The sequence below is a fragment of the Podarcis liolepis genome (genome assembly GCF_965112155.1).
Source record: "Podarcis liolepis genome assembly, chromosome: 11".
In the NCBI taxonomy this organism is placed as follows: Eukaryota; Metazoa; Chordata; class Lepidosauria; order Squamata; family Lacertidae; genus Podarcis; species Podarcis liolepis.
Genome location: NC_139565.1, coordinates 26,716,838 through 26,737,244, shown reverse-complemented (window position 1 = coordinate 26,737,244; position 20,407 = coordinate 26,716,838). Strand labels below are relative to the sequence as shown.

General features: G+C 44.9%; 1 long non-coding RNA gene across 1 annotated transcript; it reads right to left on the bottom strand.

Moving 5' to 3' along the window:
- Nucleotides 1-8,062: 8,062 nt before the first annotated feature.
- Nucleotides 8,063-19,529, bottom strand: LOC310688370. The gene is made up of 3 exons (XR_014516902.1): nucleotides 19,032-19,529; nucleotides 13,921-14,068; nucleotides 8,063-8,704 (listed from the first exon to the last, which is right to left on the bottom strand). It is a non-coding gene; the product is annotated as an uncharacterized lncRNA (long non-coding RNA).
- Between the last annotated feature and the right edge of the window lie 878 nt (nucleotides 19,530-20,407).

Below are 20,407 nucleotides of genomic sequence, written 5' to 3'. Positions count from 1 at the left end.
CAGTGCAAATGATTCCACACTCTTACGAATGCACATTATGATATTATTATTCACGCACACGCCTCTGTGACTGACTCAGATCTCCTGCTGGGAGGCTAAGGCAATAACAGACAATGACCCGCACCTTTTGTTCGTGCACAGTCCATTGTTGATAAATCTATCGCTTGTCACGACTAGGTTCACTCAGACCTGTCTGAGTGAATCAGCTGGCACTGCAGTCTATTGATTTCCATTTGTTCGAAGGCTCCTTGACCCATAATAATCCTGGCAGGGGCCACAGGGTGACGAGAAAGAAGGAGGCAAACTTCTTACATCTGGCCTTGTCTAAAACATGGGAAGTTATTTCACTGGCATGTCCAATAAGTTTATTTCCTTGGGACATTCTGAATGCAGAATACTATAATACTGTGAGATTCCTGGATCCAGGGTTTGTGTTTCCTTTGGAAATGAGGCACAGCAGAGTCTTTAGGATATATGGTTTATTTGCACAAATATACTACCTGAGCCTACGATGGAGGGGCATCCAGCATTACACTCCAATAGGGTTTCATTTCTCCCTCTGCTTCAAAAATGGTTAGCCCCATTATGCCCTGATCCACCCCCTCTTCAGCTTTCCTCCACTTCCCATCTGCAACTATTCCTCCTGCAGCTTACATCACCCACAGCTGCAATCCTGAATCTTCTTCCTTCTCAAAAACTCTGGCATTACCTTCTACTAACTAACCAGAGCCCAGGGTGGGTGGGTTCCACCCATTTGCTAGCTAGCACAGAGTCTCTGCTTGGTTAATTGCCCATCTCACTGCCCCCTTTGTTTGAATCATAGAATTGTAGAGTTGGAAGGGACACAAGAGTCATCTAGTCCACACACACACACACACACACACAATGCAGGAATCTCAGCTAAAGCATCCATGACAGATGACATGGATCATGAACTACCCTGCCATTATCAGCCTGGCCTGGACACAGGAAGCTGCTATTAAGGGTCTGACTTCCAGTTTAACTCTCCAAGCATTGATCAAATGTTAGCACTTACTAAATCCAGGCACCCCCAGACTCTGGCACCCCAAAACCCATAACAATACTATTAAATAACATTTGCCTTCTATGATGATGATGATGATGATGATAATGAACACTGAGTTAACACACATCCACACCATATGTTTAAAGCAGCATTATGCCACATTAACAGCCATGGCTTCCCCCAAAGAATCCTGAGAACTGTAGTTTGTTAAGGGTGCTTAGAGTTGTTAGGAGACCCCTTCTGCCCTCACAGAGCTACAGTTCTCCTAAAGGTTTATAAATCAATCTCTGTTTTCCCAGGCAGCTATAGAGATTAATTGCAATTCCCTTCACAAAGCTACAAACTACAGTTCCCAGAATTCTTTGTAGGAGTCCATGACCGTTAAAGGGGCATAATAGTGCTTTAAGCACATGGCACAGATGTGATTTGAGTTCAAAGCAAGTCCAGTAATTCTTGAGATGCACTTTTCTGTGTATCTGTGAGCCTATCACAAAACCATGCCTTGGGCATATTATTTCCAATGGCTAGAAGATAGTTCAATCAGATTTTATCTTACAACACAAAATTCATCCATCTTTTTTGCTGATTCTCATATATTTTCAAAGGCAGATCCAATGAGAGTTGCTCTTTACAGGCTCCTCTGCTTATGCTCTTAAGAGTAGATTGGAAAAGAGACATTAGCTTACCTGCATGCAATGAAATGCTTCACCTGCTGATTTCTATCTGGGTGATGAATATAAAATCTCCAATTGATGCATAAAAACAGAGGGCATCATAGAAATCCTAGATCCCTTATTACATAGCCATGATCTGCTGAGTGATTTTGGACAAGGTATCCATTCCTCTCCCACTTATTCATACAGCTTAAAGCCAGTCTGTCTACTTGTGCCTTAAATGAAGAGGGGGGGGAGAAGGGGGGGGGAGATTGTCTGCAAGGTGCAGTCCAGTTTGGGACCCTAGTGGGAAGAGATGGGTCTTCAATCCTTTGTCCACCACTATGGTCTTGATCTGGATCAGGGGCTCTGCACCTGCACCGGAGGAGGAAATCTTCCACTGGAATGAATGGGAGTTTTTCACCAGTGCAAATTGCAGGGGCAGCAGTCCAGTTTGGATAAGGCCCACAGCAAGGGTTAAGAGTCCTGATTCAGATTGGGATCTGAATAACCCAAACAACTGCCCCCCCCACTCCACTGGCAATATGTGCTTTTAAAAGTTAGCTTTAAAAAATAAAACAAAAAACCTGCAGTTAAGGGCACAGATAACATGTTGTCTGGCCCTTATTAAATGTGGGGTTGCCTGACAGCCTAGTTTCATTGACAAAGCAATGAAGTAAAGAGGAGTCTTCCTTTTGAATAAGGAAGTGCATAAAAGTAAATGGGTTGAATTTATTGGCAGGACGACAAACCGGCTGTTTATTGCTGGAAGAACACTGGATAGAACCTGAAAGAAAAGTCTACAGATGGAGCCTTGCTCTAGCCCATAATGCTCAGATTGCTGTACCACTGTGTAGCAACAGCTGCCCTCTTCCTTTCATATATGTTCTTAATAAGATCCACATAGGAAGGGCAAAGGGACCCCTGACCGTTAGGTCCAGTCACGGACGACTCTGGGGTTGTGGCGCTCATCTCGCTTTACTGGCCGAGGGAGTCGGCGTACAGCTTCCGGGTCATGTGGCCAGCATGACTAAGCCGCTTTCTGGCGAACAAGAGCAGCGCACGGAAACGCCGTTTACCTTCCCACCGGAGGGGTACCTATTTATCTACTTGCACTTTGACGTGCTTTCGAACTGCTAGGTTGGCAGGAGCAGGGACCGAGCAACAGGAGCTCACCCTGTCGTGGGGATTCGAACCGCCGACCTTCTGATCAGCAAGCCCTAGGCTCTGTGGTTTACCACAGCGCCACCCGGGTCCATACTGTGGATCAAAAATCCTGGAATATTCACGAGAAATCCTCAGGATGTGAATTGTTGCACACACACTTCTTAGTTTATTTTACATGCCATAGAATGCAGCATTATTTTACATGCTGTACAAGCCGTGCTGCAGAAAGCAAGATGGGGATTACAGGGTACACCTTTTGTGTCATTAACAACTGAATTCCTAGAAGTGAGTCTTTTGACTACAAAATCCCTTTTCCAACTTGAAAAGAATCTATTACAGCCTCTTCTCCTTCTTAATCCAAATGTCTTAACAATTTCCTCCCCCCCCCCATCCCTTCTCCAGTGGTGTCTGATACTGTACCAGCTATATTAGTTGTGGGTCTGTTTCCAAGCCCACTTTGAAGTGCTGGTGTTGACATTTAAAGCAGGGGTGAGGGATCTTTTTCAAGTCAAAGGGCTACATTCCTTAGAGGGCAGCCTTCTGGTGGGTGCCAGAGGCAAAAGTGGGTGGGGCAAGAAGGGGAAAAGTAGGCGGAGCAAGGGATGCGACTCTTATCTTTGTACAATATGCCATTTCAGCCATGCAAAAGTGAAATGTTTCTACATAGACACCTCTGTAACCACCATCCAGGCAAGCAAGCAAAGGGCTTTCTCTACACATTTCAGTCATGCAGAAGCACCTGAAAAGGATGCACATCCTGGCCATTGAGGGGAGTGGCCTGAGGAGCGGCCTGGGGAGCAGGCATGGCTCAGAGTGAATCCCGATGACGAGATGCAGAGGCCCAGAGGGTTCTCCTCCTAGACCAGTGTGATGATGCATAAGAAGGTGGGGGCTGGTAAGCCACATCAAGCAGCTTGGTGGGCCTGATTTGCACTGTAGACTTCAGGTTCATCTTCCTTGGCGTGTATTTTAAGTTAAAGAAATAAAAGGGGAGAGACAGGTGGACATTGTGGGAGTTCTTGGCAGGCCAACAAAAGCTGTGACCTGACAAGGATCCCCACACACCAGCTATATATGACAGCTCCCCACACACCAGCTATATATGACAGCTCATTGCGGCCTTGATAAACTGGATTTTGGTGGTCCTATAGGGTCACTTGTCAACCCCCTGAAAGGTTACGCTTCCTGGTAGGTGGACTGTATTCAGCTTGTACCGACCCTGGTATATAGGGTGTCCTTGAGATCTCCCTTTGCCTAAAGAGCAGAAGCCATGCTGCAGAAGGCCCTGTTTGTCTCTGCCACAAAGCAGGTAATATGAGGTAGGTAGTGGGACTTCTTTCCGTTGTGACACTTGATGCCACAAAATAAAATCTGGGTTTCTTCCATACTTGACATGTCCTCTAGATTAGCCATGCTTTGTTCGCTCCCTTTGTTTGAGGCATCTGCATGATGACATGAACAGTTTCCTCCCATGTCTTCCCTGTTCAGCTTCCATTTTTTTCAGAGTTCAGAAATTTTGATTTACTTCACACAACGCAGCAGCTGCACAATTTCCCCAGGTGCATCTGACAGATCACGCAGCTATTCTGGCCTATACAGACTGTTAACGGTTTATATATAGTGCTCCAGCAATTTCCTTCTCTATGCTCCTTCTCTCCTCTCTAGGAATCAACATCATCCTTTCAAAAATTGCTTTTTTATTCCATTTCTTTTCTTCCTCTCCTTCAGTTGCTGCAGGGAGTGGGGAATCGTGATTGGAAGTGCGGTAGCCTTTCTCAATATGCACCATGGTCCCCATGAAAATTGTGCTACACAATATTTGGTACTAGGGAAAGGGAGGCTGATCACTTAGCTACAGAATATTATTTGGATTCCAGAAGCCTAGAAGCAGATGTGCTAATCCACTTTCAGTTTAAAGCAGAACAGCAATGATTAGGTGCTGCTAAATCGTCTATGTCTAGAAGCCAGTGGCTATGTAGTGAATATGAACTTGAAAGGTTGCCTAAATGGGGGAAAGGGCTCTCCTCCACTGACTTTTCCTATGTGTCTGCCGCGCTCCTGTGTAGCCTTTCAGCATTAAACAAATATCAGTGGAAGCTGCAATAGACACATGCCCTGCCTGTGGGAATTACTTTTTATCTCCTGCTGAAGTAGAAATTAAGTTCAGGGTAGCAAGCCATACTACTGTATATAATCAATGCTAGAGTTTCCTTATCTATAATTGCAGTGTGATAATAACAATAATAATAAAACCCTCAATTTTATTTTGCATAGAATCTTTTATACCAGCTAAATCCCCAATTGCCTTTACAAAAAATAAAATAAAAATAAAAATCCCACATTGCACTCACATATTGGGAGACGCTGAGTAGGTCAAGATGCTACTTTTTATTGGATTAGCTTCCTGGCAGAAATGTGAAAGCAAGCTAATTGGATCACTATCTAAGCATCTCAAACTAACATCCTTTCTATGTCTTTGGCTTTGATGTGCTAATGAATTAGCCCTCTAGCACAGTCTAACCCACCTCCCCCTCTTCAGGGTTTTGAATATTAGCATGCAGAGGAATAATAACGACAACAATAATAATAATAGTAAGCAGACTCTTGAAATTTCCTCCAAGTTTAGTCAATAATAGCTCAATGTATTCTAAGCATTATTAGGTGGGTGCACGCTATTTGAAATGTGGCTTTCATTTCTGCCATACAGATACCTGGCCAGCACTAGCTATTTCTTTGTTTGTAGACCACCCCATGACAAAAAGCTATCTGGTTGGCTCGCAGCATTGAAAGAACATACAACAATACAGTAAGATACAGTGCAGCATCAAAGCAATGCAAGTTTATAAAGGAATCCAAGAAAACAAAATCAGCAAAGGTACAGCATGATTTAAGCCAGTGTTTCCCAACCGGTGTTCCGCGGCATACTAGTGTGCCGCGAGACGTTGCCTGGTGTGCCGTGGGAGGGAGGCGGGCGAGTCGGGCGGCGAGAGGTGGGGCGGCGGCAGTGAGGAGAGGCCGCCCAGCGCGGGGCTCTCGCCGTCTGGCTGCCTGGCTGCCTGCGTGGCGCTGACGTCACGGGGCTGTAACGTGCCCCACATAGGCACACGCGGGGCGGCGAGCGAGCTCCCTCCCACATCCCATCGCCGGCTCTGCACCAGGCGGTAGAGCTCGGCGAAGTCGCCGCGCTGGAAGGCCAGCAGCGCGCGCGCCTTGGCCAGGCTCTCGCCCGCCTGCGCCTCCAGGCACGGCGCCTCGGCGTCGGGCGGCAGCGAGCCCAGGTAGCGGCCCAGCCGGCTGGGGTCGCCCGCCTGCAGCAGCGCCTCGCACACGCACGAGACCTGCTCCGCCGAGAAGCGCGGCGAGCGCGGAGGATCGGGCGCGGCGGAGGCCAGCCCCGCGCTTGGAGAGGACGCAGCAGCCGTCGCCAAACCCGATCCTCCTCCTCCTGCTCCGCCGCCGTCCTCTGGCTCTCGGCCGGGAGGAGCCTGCGGCAACGGGGCGGGCGCCGAAGTTGGCAGAAGTTGGCGCGCCTCCTCGGCAGCGCCTTCGTCCTCCTCCTCCTGCCTCTGCTCTCCTCCGGCGGCGGGGGCGCGCCGCCCTCCCCGGCCGGGGGGCTCGGCGGGGCCCGCGGGGAAGGAGGCCATGTTCGCGGCGCGCGGGATCGCGGCCCCCCTCGCCCACCTCCGGCCCGCTCCCCTCCCCCTGCGCGCTGCCCTAGCCGTGCGGGTCTCCTCCCCCTGCGCCGCCGTCCCCTTTCCACATCCTAGGAGCCACGGTCCGCCTTCCGCCCCCGGGCTGCAGCGCGGCTCCCAGCCCGGGCTGGCCTCCGCCTCCTGGGACGCGCGCCCACCCCCGCGGCCCCCCAAACTTCGGAGCAACTCTCCAGACGCTTCTCCCCCGCCTCGGTCTCCCTCCTTTCCACTTCTCTTCCCCCCTTCCCTCTTTCTTTCTCTTTCTCTCCCACCCACCTTTCCTTCTATTAACTTTCCTTTCCCCTTCCCATGTAGAACAGTCCCTGCAAATAAAAACCTAGCATATTTGGAAGAGGGATGCTAGCCTAACCATTACCTTCTATGCTGTTACTATTTTTTTATTTTTTTTTACATAAGTAAAAAGTGACCTTTCCCCATCTGGCATGGTGGTGTGCCTCGAGATTCTTTTCATGAAACAAGTGTGCCTTTGCCCAAAAAAGGTTGGGAAACACTGATTTAAGCAACCTGGGAAAGTTGGCATCCAGTGGACTAAGGGTCATGATTTTGAGTTAATGCTCAGCCTTGGTCAGTGCTAGGGTACAAGAAGGAAAGCTTGTGGTCCTGTTGACCAACAGCACTGTGATTTGCGTCGTCATTACCTTGCCCACACCATACTGTCTCTCTCCCACAAAGCAATTTTCTCCACCATTTTTCTCTCAGTGGGGGATTGCTTCCAGTCTTAGGTCCTCATTGGGAGGAGGAAAATTTCAAAGAAAAATGTAGGATGGTTCAGCTTCCCCCTTTAATATTTGGGGAAGAAGCTGACAGGACTGATGTTGTAATGGGAAATTTGGTCCTCTGTGCTTGGGCACCCTCTGTGGGTGAGGATCAGAGACACCTATTCTGCACCAACTTTCAGATTCCTGAAGCTGCAACATTGCACGAGCTAGTTTTTCATTTTGCACAGCAAAAACATAAGCAGAGTTTCTTAGACTTATATAATTGTGCACAATTTCATTGGTTGCATTTCAATTAACTGCAGAAAATTAAAGACAAACTATATATTTTTATTGTCACTATTTACTTTAAATATAGACAATAGTAGTACACAACACTGGATTGACATAATAATCATAAAACATTTTCCATTTAAAGAATTTTCAATTGATCAGTAAATAGCAGCCATGGAAGGCTGTTTTGTTTTAGTGGATTAACTCTTTGCCCCACACAATAGTACTGATTTAGATCACGATTGTGGAAAACCTGCTATTTGCATTGAAATACAATCTCCCATTCACATCAAGAGGGACTTCGTTTAGAGTACAAATAATATAACTCAGTCCCCAGATCTAGACACTTAACAAGGACTGATGGATGGAGCAAACAGTTAAGGGTCTTCTTAAATCTATCCTACTATGGTCCAGACTAGGCCCTTACATAATGGTTTAAGAAAACCATTCATACAATTGTATGAATAATGTCATGCCAACCCATGGTATCGGTTTTTATCATTTAGTTGGGTCTCCAAATGTTCCCCACCATCAGAGTTTAACAAAACTAGGAAAGGCTTTGGACATGCATGATCACATCTTGCATCTGTTTAAGGGATTTTTTTTTTAAAGCCACCTACAGGATTCTGAATTACATTTGGACCCTGACACTGGGTAAGCAGATTTAACCCTTTCACCCCCGCTCTTTCCCCAATGCAAATGCCTCCTCCAATGCTACCTGACCCATGAAAGCCTCTGGGTCTTTTAAAGAAGTATTTTTGTCTCCTGCCTTCAACTTTGAGCCTTCTAAATTCCTGAACCAAGTGAATGCAAAAAAAGAAAGCACACTGTAAAGCTACAGCTTTGCTTCCTTCCCTTATTGTGGCCTGCAGTTCATGGATTCTTTCCACCTTGGCTAGATGCTGCTTTGTCTGTGTTAAGTTGTTTTAAGCTCTTAAGAACCAATTCTTTAATCTTTATGTGGGTTTTCCCCCATCTCTGTCAACATTACCAGTAAACTGATTCCCGATTCACATCAGTGTTTATCGTATGACATTGTAACGAGGGACAAAAGGCAACAGTTGAACAGCTCAGTGGTGAGATTCTCACTGAAGTATAAGCCATTCCCTTTTGATTCAAATGGTCTAGTGAATTCTTTAATCTTTGATATAAATCCTGGAGGGATGAGATTTCAAAGCAGAAAAGGCACCTGCTTGCATTCATCACAAAAACACAAAAGGGGAAATATCCTATTCATTTACAAATGGAGGCGTAAAACATTTCTTGATTTACTTGCTTGACGGATTCTAAATGTACGTAAGTTTGCTGAAAACCTTTTACACACGCACACACACATAAATAACCTTTAAAATGTGATACATTAGGTGAGAGCTGGCCAATACATCTTTCTGCCTGAGAATAAGGGCAACACAGTCTTCCCACATTTGACACAAGCAAGGTGTGACATCAGTTGATGGGTGGGTGTGGTTTGAGCCAAATTGGTCCCCTTTCTGGGCCAAGATTGGCCCATGAATGAGTGCAGGAACTGTGTGTATGCATGCATACTGAAGTCTAGAAAGTACTGATTCGACTTGACAGTGGGGAAATGTAGTGACATCAGGAGCCCTTTAGTGCCACTGAGGCACTGATTTTCTGCAGTAGACTGGAAATGGGCCAGTCACTGTGGTTTCACTGTAGGGAGCCTATTTCAATGCCAAAATGCCATTGCCACAGCCAAGGCAATAGTGGGTGGTACTTTACTGTGCCAGCCATAGCAGTCCCCAAGAATATAATATGAATAGTTCCTCACAGATTTTTTTAAAATCATCTTTCATTAATGCACACATTTTAGAGGGAGGGACATTTTGTATGAATGCACTTGCACTGTAGCACGTGTGTGCATGCGCGCGCACACACACACAAAACACTGCATGAGACTGTGGGGAATGTCAAGACCAAGACAACCACAGCAGCTGAAACAGAATGGAAGTTCGAAGCCATGTTGACATATGATGAAGTGTAAGCAGTCAACGCAGATTAAAATACCACTATTCAGTGAAGAGGGGGGTGAGCGAGGCTGGATCTCTTCCACAATTCCCTGAACGGTTGACCTATGGAATTTTTAAAACGTTGAAAGGAATCCATTAGTGCAGGGAAGTAATGGTGGCAGTGCAACCAGGAATCGCAGGGCAAGAAAGGCAGGAAAGCGGAGTCTTCCTCAGCCACATGAGCATCTGCCTCATAGGTCACTATACTGCCTATACTGCTTTGCCAGTTCTTCTGTGAAAAAGCTAGCACCAGAAATTGTGTTGGAAGTAAGAGAAATTGCTACCACTAATAGAAAAGTCAGGACAGACAGTAACCCTGCTGGATCAGGCCAGCGGTCCATTTGGAACAGCATCCTGTTCTCACAGCGGCCAACCGGATGCCTATGGGAAGACCACAATCAGGACCTGAGCGCAACAGGGCTTTTTTCAATGTATCTGTGAGGGGAATAGGGGTATCCTAATAGCACTCAGTACCCTTATCAAACTACAGTTCCCATAATTCTTTGTGGGAAGCCAGGACTGTTTAAATTGCCATCACGGTGCTTTAAATGTGCGGTGCGAATGCAGCCCCAAATATTATTTCCTAAGGATTCTTCGGCAGAAGCAGTATTGTATCTGAAAACTGGGCTATGATTCAATCCCTCTGATTAGCGAGGGGGGGAAAACAGGTTTTAAATGGCTGGGGCGAGTGTTATTCTGCTCTGAAGTGAGTGGATGTTTTATGTACAAAATAAATCAGCTGCTTTACTCTTTCACTCATGAAAGAGTCTATCTGTCACATTGAAGTAAAGCTGCTTCCCTTGATCCAAAGTTTGAGAAGACTTTTAAAATCTTGAGAGAGAGAGAGAGAGAGAGAGGCCAAGCCGCATACATAAAGAAAAGCCGTAGAATAAATTGGAAGCGCAATGTTTGCTAAAAGTGCAGAGCAAAGTAGCAAGAGAATGGAGGCAATTAGGAGCAGAAAAGCCAAGGCAGGTGGTATAACCTGCTCCTTGCACAGTATTTGAATACTTTGCCTATAAATTTGGAGCTCAAACCTGGAAGAACAAAAGGGGAAGCAACAGTCTTCAGAAACACCATGGATGCAAAGCTTATAAAGAGAGGCTCCGTGGCTCAGGATATCCTCAAGCTGGGAGTCCTATCACCACTCTAGAGCCAGGTGGGATGAGAAGGGAAGAGAAGCACTTTCATCTCTTCCAGCATCCCCTTCCCATTCATTTCTCCAGAGTCTGTCATCCCAAGGCAGCGAGGGAGTTTGTTGTTGTTGTTTATTGAATTTATATACTGCCCTCTACCTGGAGGACTCAGGGAGGTTCACATACAAAGATCACAGTATATAAAATAAAAATAAAAGCAATAACCCAATAATACCCCCCCCCCGAAAGAGCCATATTTTATCAAGTCAACCAAAGGCCTGGTTAAAAAGGAATGCTTTTGCCTGGTACCTAAAGGTATACAATGAAGGTGCCAAGCGAACTTCCCTGGGGAGAACATTCCATAGATGGGGAGCCACTGCAGAGAAGGCCCATTCTCGTGTTGCCACCCTCCTGACCTCTCAGGGAGGAGGCACACAAAGAAGGGCCTCAGAAGATGATCTCAGGTAGGTTTATATGGAAAGAGGCGGTCCTTGAGGTACTGCGGTCCTGAGCCATTTAAGGCTTTGTAGGTCAAAACCAGCACTTTGAATTTGGCCTGGAAACTAATCAGTAGCCAGTGCAGTTGGACCGGGATCGGTATAATATGCTCAGACCGTCTTGCTCCGGTGAGTCATTACATCTCCATTGGTGAAAAATAATACAAAATGCACTCCCCATGAAAAGATTGTTTTAAGTGATAAATTTTAAGTTTCAGTCATTTAACTGTGATCAACTTTCTAGCTGCATTAGAATGCATCACATCAACATGAGCTTTTTGCGGGGGGGGGGGGGTGTTCCTCTGGACGTAATATACTGCTGTGCCATGCTTCTCTTTGAAAACAGTTTGCCAGAGAGGGTTTTCTTGTTTCTCATTCCAGAGCTTGTGCCTGAGTGGATTTCAAAGCCTTTCATGTCATGGGGGAAGGAGAGTCTCTCTGGTCAGAAACACTTGCCACAAGTGCAAACCTTGATCATCCTTGTAAATATCACTGGGGTTTTTCTAGGTTGCCTTGAAAGATTTGTATTAAATCCTGAGCTGATGCCGGTCACATCTTGTGCAAGCTGCTATAGGCAGAATTCAAGAGGATAAGTGAGGTGAGAATTCCTTCCCTTCCTTTGATGATGGGGGAAACATGAGGCCTATTTCTAAATCAGCGACGGTGGGACTCGATATTAAGTTAATTAAACACAGAGTGATTTTCTCGAAGATTATAAACGAAATGCTTCAGAAGGGGAAATGGGAATTCACAGAGTTCTAGAAAGCTGAGCTCCGAGCGCCTTCTCTCTTTCTCCCTTCCTTAAATCCTCAGATTCCATAAAATTATGCAAGCGTGGAAGGGAGCCCCTGACATTATACAATGCTACTTTTTATTCTGAAGTCACTCCAGCTGTGAATAAAGAAGGAAGCCCCGGAGAGGTTTTTCTTTCTCATTTTTAACCTTGGCCTCCTGGTGTGCTGCCTTGAACTTTCCACAGAGTCCCCTGTTTTGTTGGATTTATTTTGTTAGATTGAATTATTTTGCTTATCTTAAAACTCCCAGTCCTTGCAGTAAGGCTTTTTGCCTATCCCCTGGCTGCTGGCCAGTTCTGGCATCCTCTTTCTTGCTTACATTATACATTTTCGACGTGTTCCCCCTCGGTGTACACTTGCACAAAATTACATTTGAATGAATTACCAGTGCAGTTTAATTCCGCAAGAATCCTATATGCTTGGATGGTTCCCCTAATTTTGCTGTTGGTTCCTGCTTACAGAATTGCCTGGGGAAACATCACATCCCTTTTACACTGTCTCTTCTTTATGTATATACCCCCTTTGTTGTTGTTGTTGGCATCTGTCTGTATTGAGAGACAATGGGGTGTCTCACGCCTCAGGGGTGAAGTCAAGCTGCTGGAGAATCACAGCACCTGCTGTGGCTGAAGAGACTAGTAGCTTATAACTGCTTCCTCCTGCATAGTTTTTGCTATGTTAGCAGCCGAAGAATTACAATTTTTCCAAGTTGCTGCCATCCCCCTTTTTTTCAGCCTAAGGCTGCAGTCCTATACACACTTAAAAAGGTAAAGGACCCCTGACAGTTAAGTTGAGTCGCTTTACTGGCCGAGGGAGCCGATGTTTGTCCGCAGACAGTTTTTCCAGTTCATGTGGCCAGCATGACTAAGCCGCTTCTGGCGAAACCAGAGCAGCGCACGTAAATGCCATTTACTTTCCCGCCAGAGCGGTACCTATTTATCTACTTGCACTTTGACATGCTTTCGAATTGCTAGGTTGGCAGGAGCAGGGACCGAACAACGGGAGCTCCCCCCATCATGGGGATTCAAATCACCGACCTTCCAATCGGCAAGCCCTAGGCTCTGTGGTTTAGACCACAGCGCCACCCACATCCCTTCACACACACTTACCTGGGAATTAATCTCAGTGGGCCTTAATTCTGTGGGCCTCAATTCTGCTTTGGAATACACAGTTAATTTGTTGTGGACTAAGCAAGGAACTGTCTTCCTAACACATTAGGAAACCTACAGATTTAACTTCCACCTTCCCTGGCAACAGCTACTGAGCAGGCAAACCCAACCTTTCAATTTCAGAACACGGGAGAACATACTAAGGGTAATTCAATGTAATTACTGAAGTGGATAGAAAAAGACAGCCAAGCTTGGAAACGATAACTAAACAGCTCTCTTGTGTTTTGTTTGTTTTTGAGAATCCATGCAAGCGATTGATTTTCAAGTACTGGGTGCACATTTAGAGTATTCAGTCATTAACTTTCCAAAGTGTTGCAAATCAGAACGATCAATAACTTCTGTGAGTACTACTGGAAAATTTGATGAGGCAGGATAAGACTTTGTGGAGCACAGACTAAGCTCTGTGACAGATTTTATTGTAACCGTTAATATAAAACTGGACATAGAGGAAATAAGGCATTTTGTCAAATCTGAATGGTTTAATACTACTGGTTTAGAGAGTAGTATGGTTGCATCTGAATGAAAAGACATTTACATTGCAATATATGAACATCTCACAGATTTACTAATTTAGGAGATAGGTTCATTTAAGAGATTAGGCAGCAACTCAAGGGTTTTTAGTGAAATATAAAAACTGTTTTTTTATGGTGTTTGTTTTAACAGTCATTTCTAGCAGATGCATAATTTAAATTGGATATAAAATCATTTCTGTAAATACTGCAATTTTGTATCAAGTCATTATTATACTCACCATCTCAAGAGCCAGGTCTCTTATACCGCAGGAGCTTCCAGTCTATTCATCTGTTTTCTTTAGATCCAGATCTGATCCGACTTCTCCAGAAATTCTTCAAGCATCTCAGAAATTGAATCAGCTGCCATCAGCTGCTGCCACAACTTTGCTAGTAGGAAGCAGGTGAAGCAGACAAATGATAACAGTCATACTCGTGCCATTACTCAATTCAGAGCTGATTTCATAAATGTATGTACATGAGTTGGTTGACTCTCCGCTGAAGGTGTGATCCGCCCTCCATGGGAAAAAGCATTCTGCCTGAGCATTCTGCACCTGATACAAAACATATTCTCAGCCATGCTTGGTCTGTGATGGCTGTTTCTCACAATCAGGTTGCTACACAATATGGCAGACATCCACTGATTTCCGAGCCCACTTAGCTGACCATTTCACCCCAGTTTTGTTTCATCTACATTTCCTTCCACTTTGTTTTAAGGCACAATCTAAAGTGCTGATTCTTACCTACAAAAAACTGCATTGTTTGGAAACAGGATATGTTCTTGCCCACCCATTGTACCCAACATTGGAGACCTTTGGGTATGCCCTACCACTGCTGGAGGAGACTCTTGAGAGTCCCACGGACTGCAAGAAGATCAAATGCATCCATTCTTAAGGAAATTAGCCCTGAGTGCTCACTGGAAGGACAGATAGTGAAGCTGAGGCTCCAATACTTTGGCCACCTCGTGAGAAGAGAAGACTCCCTGGGAAAGACCCTGATGTTGGGAAAGATGGAGGGCACAAGGAGAAGGGGACGGCGGAGGACGAGATGGTTGGACAGTGTTCTCGAAGCTACGAACATGAGTCTGACCAAACTGTGGGAGGCAGTGGAAGACAGGAGTGCCTGGCGTTCTCTGGTCCATGGGGTCACGAAGAGTCGGACACGACTAAACAACAACAACAACAACACTTTCACAGTAATTGGTTGGGATGCGATATAGGGCCATTTCTGTTTAGGTTATGGAGACTCTGCCCTAGATACGTTGGTCTGGCTTCCTTTCTTTTCCATGTCAGAACTTTTTGTTTCACCAAGCTTTTAGTGTGCATGAAGGTTTTGCCTCCCCATTTTTAGGCTAACTTCCACATGTTATTCTCAGGAGGGTAGGAGTTAGGTTTATTGATTTGGGGTTTCTTGTGTTGTTCTACTGGGAATAGCATTAAGCAAGCTTTTTTCTGTTTTCCACCACCAACAGCTACACCATACTCACTGGTGTGGATGGAACATAGTGGAATGAACATATGGGAAAAGTGCAATATTCCTGATAGTGTGGATACTCAATTCCGCTTGTGGCTGACAGCAGAAGAGCAATGAGTTATAATCATTTGGGAGTTACCTGTCTTAAAACAGCCTCAGTGTATGGTGACTTTTAAAGACAAGCATCTGACAAAATACTGGCAGGCAGAGCAAAAAGGCAAGTTCTTTCCATTAAGCTTGCACCGTATTTATGAGCAGATAACATTTCACCCCCAAACCAAATTAAATCATTACATTAACAATAAAATGTTCACCTGCAGGCATTCAAAGCCCATTAAGCAAGACTGAATGGGAAACGGGGCTGCCCTTTAGAGCATTTCAAACACTGTTGATACGCCACTCTGCTTGTGTGCAGTATTGATTGCTTGAGTAATGAAGGGTCTTTCCGCCTATGGAAAATTCACCAAGAATCATCCTGGTACTTTGCTCCTAGGGATAATTCTGAGCCATATGCCACTAAAGAACAAAGGAAGTGCACCACATGTGGAACAGGGAGGAGGGAAAATATTAAAAATTAAATTAAGCTTTAAAATAGAAGACTGCTCACATTGTATATGCAAAAGAGATGAGGAGAGGATTTCAAAACACAATGTTAAAAAGAACTGGATATCTTTCTTCAGATATTTGTTCTGGAATCAGGACTGCTCTTGCACACATGTTTCTCACAGTGTTGGCCATTTTAAGCATCAAAATGCCACATCATTTCTCCTTGTCATTTAATACAGGATTTTTCCTTACCGCAAAAAAAAGAAAAAGATGCCAGTGACATACACCAAAACACGTTGCAAGTGGTTGTTCATAATCGCAGGGGGGCAGGTAATGTAATTTGAGTACAGTGGTACCTCGGGTTACATACGCTTCAGGTTACATACACTTCAGGTTACAGACTCCACTAACCCAGAAATATTACCTCAGGTTAAGAACTTTGCTTCAGGATGAGAACAGAAATTGTGCTCTGGCGGTGCAGTGGCAGCAGGAGGCCCCATTAGCTAAAGTGGTGCTTCAGGTTAAGAACAGTTTCAGGTTAAGAACAGACCTCCAGAACGAATTAAGTACTTAAGCTGAGGTACCACTGTACTATGAACATGCATTATTTCCACAACAAAAATGCAACCTTGAAAAATGTTTATAATTTGCTCTCAACTGAGTAACATCCACGAAAAACATAACAAGACCCCTGCTGGATCAGGCCAAAGGGTCATCTACTCCAGCATCCTGTTCTCACAGGGGCCAACAAGATGCCTATCTACAAGGAGGGCCTGAGTGCAACTGTGGTCTCCTAGCTTGTGTTTCCCAGCAACTGCATATTCTAGCAACAGAAGTCGAGCACAGCCATTGTGATTTGCAGTCACTGTCATCTATCAATCTGCGCAACCCTGTCTTAAAGCCATCCAAGTTGATGGCCATCACCACATCTTGCAGGAGCAAAATCCATTATTTATTCCATTGCACTCTGTGCAATGACAGCGCTAGTTGCTGATCCATTTGTGGTATTCACCAGTCATTGGCAGATATGTGCAAATAGGAACATCACCAGTCATGAATGATCACGCAATCAGTTATTACAGAGGGGGCTCTACACTGCTTTTCACATGATAGCCCCTATTTCTACAACATGGTGGCCTGACCCTTTCAAATTCCCATCATGCAGAACCTTCTTCTCAGCCATCTTCTCATCAATAAGAACAGGAAGCCTATCAAGCAATAACTCTCACGGGAGATATAGGTACGGAAACCAACCCTCAATCAAACATAGTTCCGGCTGGGAAAAAAGCCCTGGAACCTTAGAATCACCCTCACCTTTTTAATTAATCATAACAGTAAAAGAAAACCCTACTACTCTGCAAAATTGAAGTCAATGGAGAATTTCACAGCCCAATAATAAACTGAAGGAGCAGATACTAATTATGAAGATAGTCAAAAAGAAGTCAGATGGCTTTTAATCCTGGTCCAGATACAGTATGAAGAAATGAGTGGGTGAAAAGGACTTTCAATAAGACAATATCTGATTATTTCATTACCATACGTCATTCAAAATGTAAGGTTATTTTGTCCCAACCTTCAGTATATTGTCTTTCTAATAACCTTATGGTGGTGAACTCTGCAATATATTTTGATTAATATTGTAAGGGTATCAGGGGGTTGCTTGAGAGCAATCAGGCAAATGCCTCCCTGGTCTGTTGTAAAGCCTTGTTATTGGTGTGGGGGGGGGGGACCTTCACCATGCAGAGCACCAGTATTCCATGGCTCACTCATTCACTGGCGGAATCTGAGAGTGGGCTGTCCTTAAACCTTCCCCAGCAGAGTAGTTTCTTGACGCCCAGTCTGCGCTTCCCCTCTCTGCGCGTAAGCCTACTGCGCAAGGAGGGCATGGGTAACGGAGGACCTCTCTCCTCCCCTCTTTGCTCAGGCAAGGTGTCTTGGCACTGCCTTGCCTCCTCCGAGCCCTGCAGCTCCTCTCCACTGGAGGCATGGTTACTCTTCTCCGCTGAGGAGGTGCTGCTTTCCACTATCTTTGGGGGCTTTTCCCCTCTCATCCCTGAGTCAATGGCAGTTCCCTGACAAATATATATTAATAAAAGGATAAATTGGACTATAGGGCTTTTTGAATGGCTGTTGTTGTTTTTTATTTGATGTTGTATTTATATGACATTTTTGAATTCAAGGTGGCTCCCAGGAACAACACAGCATTAGAACATATTTCAACACAGCATTAGATCATATTTCAAACAATATCAACAGCAGCAGCAACAAGCCAATCATATACGGAAAACCCTCAATGCCACCCAATGCCATTGAGGGAAAACCCTCAATGCCACCCAAAAGCCTGCTGCCATCCAGGCAGTCACTTCTTCTAAGCTTTCAACCACATGGCAGGCTGATCAGTCAGCCTCGCTCAACCTTGGATAGAATACACTTTCTTCCCCTACAAATCCCATCACTCTTGTCCATTGACCATGCCTTTCAGGGATTGATGGAGAGCTTCAGGTTCCTCACACCTGAACTTCAGGATAACTGTTTTTTCACTCAAGACTGTAGATGAGGAAATATCAGCTGCAGTGAAGAAAAGTCCTAAACTGATAATGTAATTTCAACTGCATGGCCTGTTGGCACCATCTTCCTGAACCACCTCCTGCTTCAGTGGCTGCACTCCTTCTCAGCGACTATTCATTCAGTAGGCTGCATGACAGGAGTGTAGATTGTGTCTCTTGTCTATGGTGAGGATGATCATTACTGCAGTGGCCTAAAGGCCCTGACGAAAGAAGCATCTTTTATGTAATGCTGCAAAGCTAGGCACCAATTTTGCCCCAGGCTCATTACTTAACAAATTCAAGGGGCCTGTTGACTGGACGTTCAAACAGTATAGCATGCAATTTTCAGTCGGCTCTACCCAAAGGCAAACACACCAACGCAGGAATATATTTCTCTCTACTCATCACTACTTGTACGTGTGTATGTGTGTGTGTGTATGACAAAGATAATTTTCAGTTTTGGAGATTGTGCTAGAAACTACAGTGCTGCTGGTCGCAATCTGAGTTCTGACAGCCAATTTTATAAATCACTTTAGCACAGAGAACATTATGACATTAAGCTAGAAATGTCACCAATTAAGCTGAGTATATGGAATGGAACTTTTTACAGTGTGATGGGAAGGGAATTGATTCTGTGCCACACTAGCGGGCTGAGTATCAAGACATGACTGGTAGAGGCACATGTTGTCCAATTAAATTGAGGCAATTCATTATGCAGTCAGTCGTGACCCCCCACCCATTTCACACTGGGATTCCTGTTAAAGTACATTGTCTGCTTTTCATCTTACCTTTTCAGTATCTGAAACGACTACTATCTTAAACTATCTTTTTCAGGATCTAAAAACAGGATGCAAAAACTATTGGAAGCATTTCTAAAGAAGAGGGGGATATCTATTTAACAGCAAGTACATGTATTCAACTATAATGTGTAGGCCACTTTAACATGAAGTGTAGCAAAAGCCCTCAGCACTCTTTAACATCTGTGCTATTCACACCAAGGACCCATTCAAAAGTTCCATTCCATTAGGCTAACTCTCCTGGTAAGCTGAATACATGTATATTGAATAGTTCACTGAATAGTGCCATGCAGTAGGATTTTTCAGTGTCCTCGATGCAGAGTAAGTAATGTTTTCAATGGGTTGAGTCGTAACCAGTGGCTGCTAGTGGAAGAGAGAGAAGTTCTTTCTGATCCATCCTCTTTCCTGCATCCCCCCAAATATATTTCTGCACGATTTAGGGAAGGAGCAGGAGGTAGTGGCGTAGTGTAAGTTGCCAGTGCCCGGGGCAAGGCGAGGGCAGGTGGAAGGGAATGAAACAGAATATGCATGTCCATTCAACTGCCTAACAGCTTCCTTGTCACCCAGGAGATCGCAGTCACAGAGATAAGAAGAGTCGTTCTGTTGTCTGGAAAGGTCACTTCCTGGTTTGCATGGAGAAGACATTTTAAATGGAGTCCAACAACAGGAGCACGCAGCTGTATCGAGGCAGCGCTGGGTATTGAAATTTTGTGCCCCTAAGAATTTTGTGCCTGGGGCAACTGTCCCTGTGCCCCCCTCCCACTACACCACTGGCAGGAGGTGATATCTGAGGCTGCAGGGTAGCAGGGAAATCAAGAAGTGTCTGCCCTCGCCAGGAGTCTCTGATGGATCATTGGCCTTCCATATTCCACAGAATATGTTTCTATGAATGGAAGGGCACCTTGGATCCAACACAATGGGCCCGGGAAAGAGATGTAAAATTACTAAGACATAGAAGTATGGGATCTTTCACTGTGCAGGTATTATATGACTTCTGTCAGGAATTTTTAATATACTCCAGACCTCGACAGAGAGTATAGCAGCTTCAGGCATCCGAGCCAAAAATAATTTTGGCTTATCCCCACCTGATTTCACTGGATGTAGTTCTCCTGGAGGATAACCAGTACAGTACTGTCTGTTTCTGTTCTTAAAATGTATGTGAACAATAAAAACAAGATATGGCCTCATAAATAATCCACACACATCTACAAAACATTGTTTTGCTTATATTCTTGTGAAGGTATCCATAAGCCATGTGATATCACTGCAGTAAAATGTGACGCACAGAACTTTTCTTAAGTGAAGTTTGCCCATGTTGTAAGAAAATAGGCTTCAGATAGACACTGCTTACAGAAAGCATGGATCTT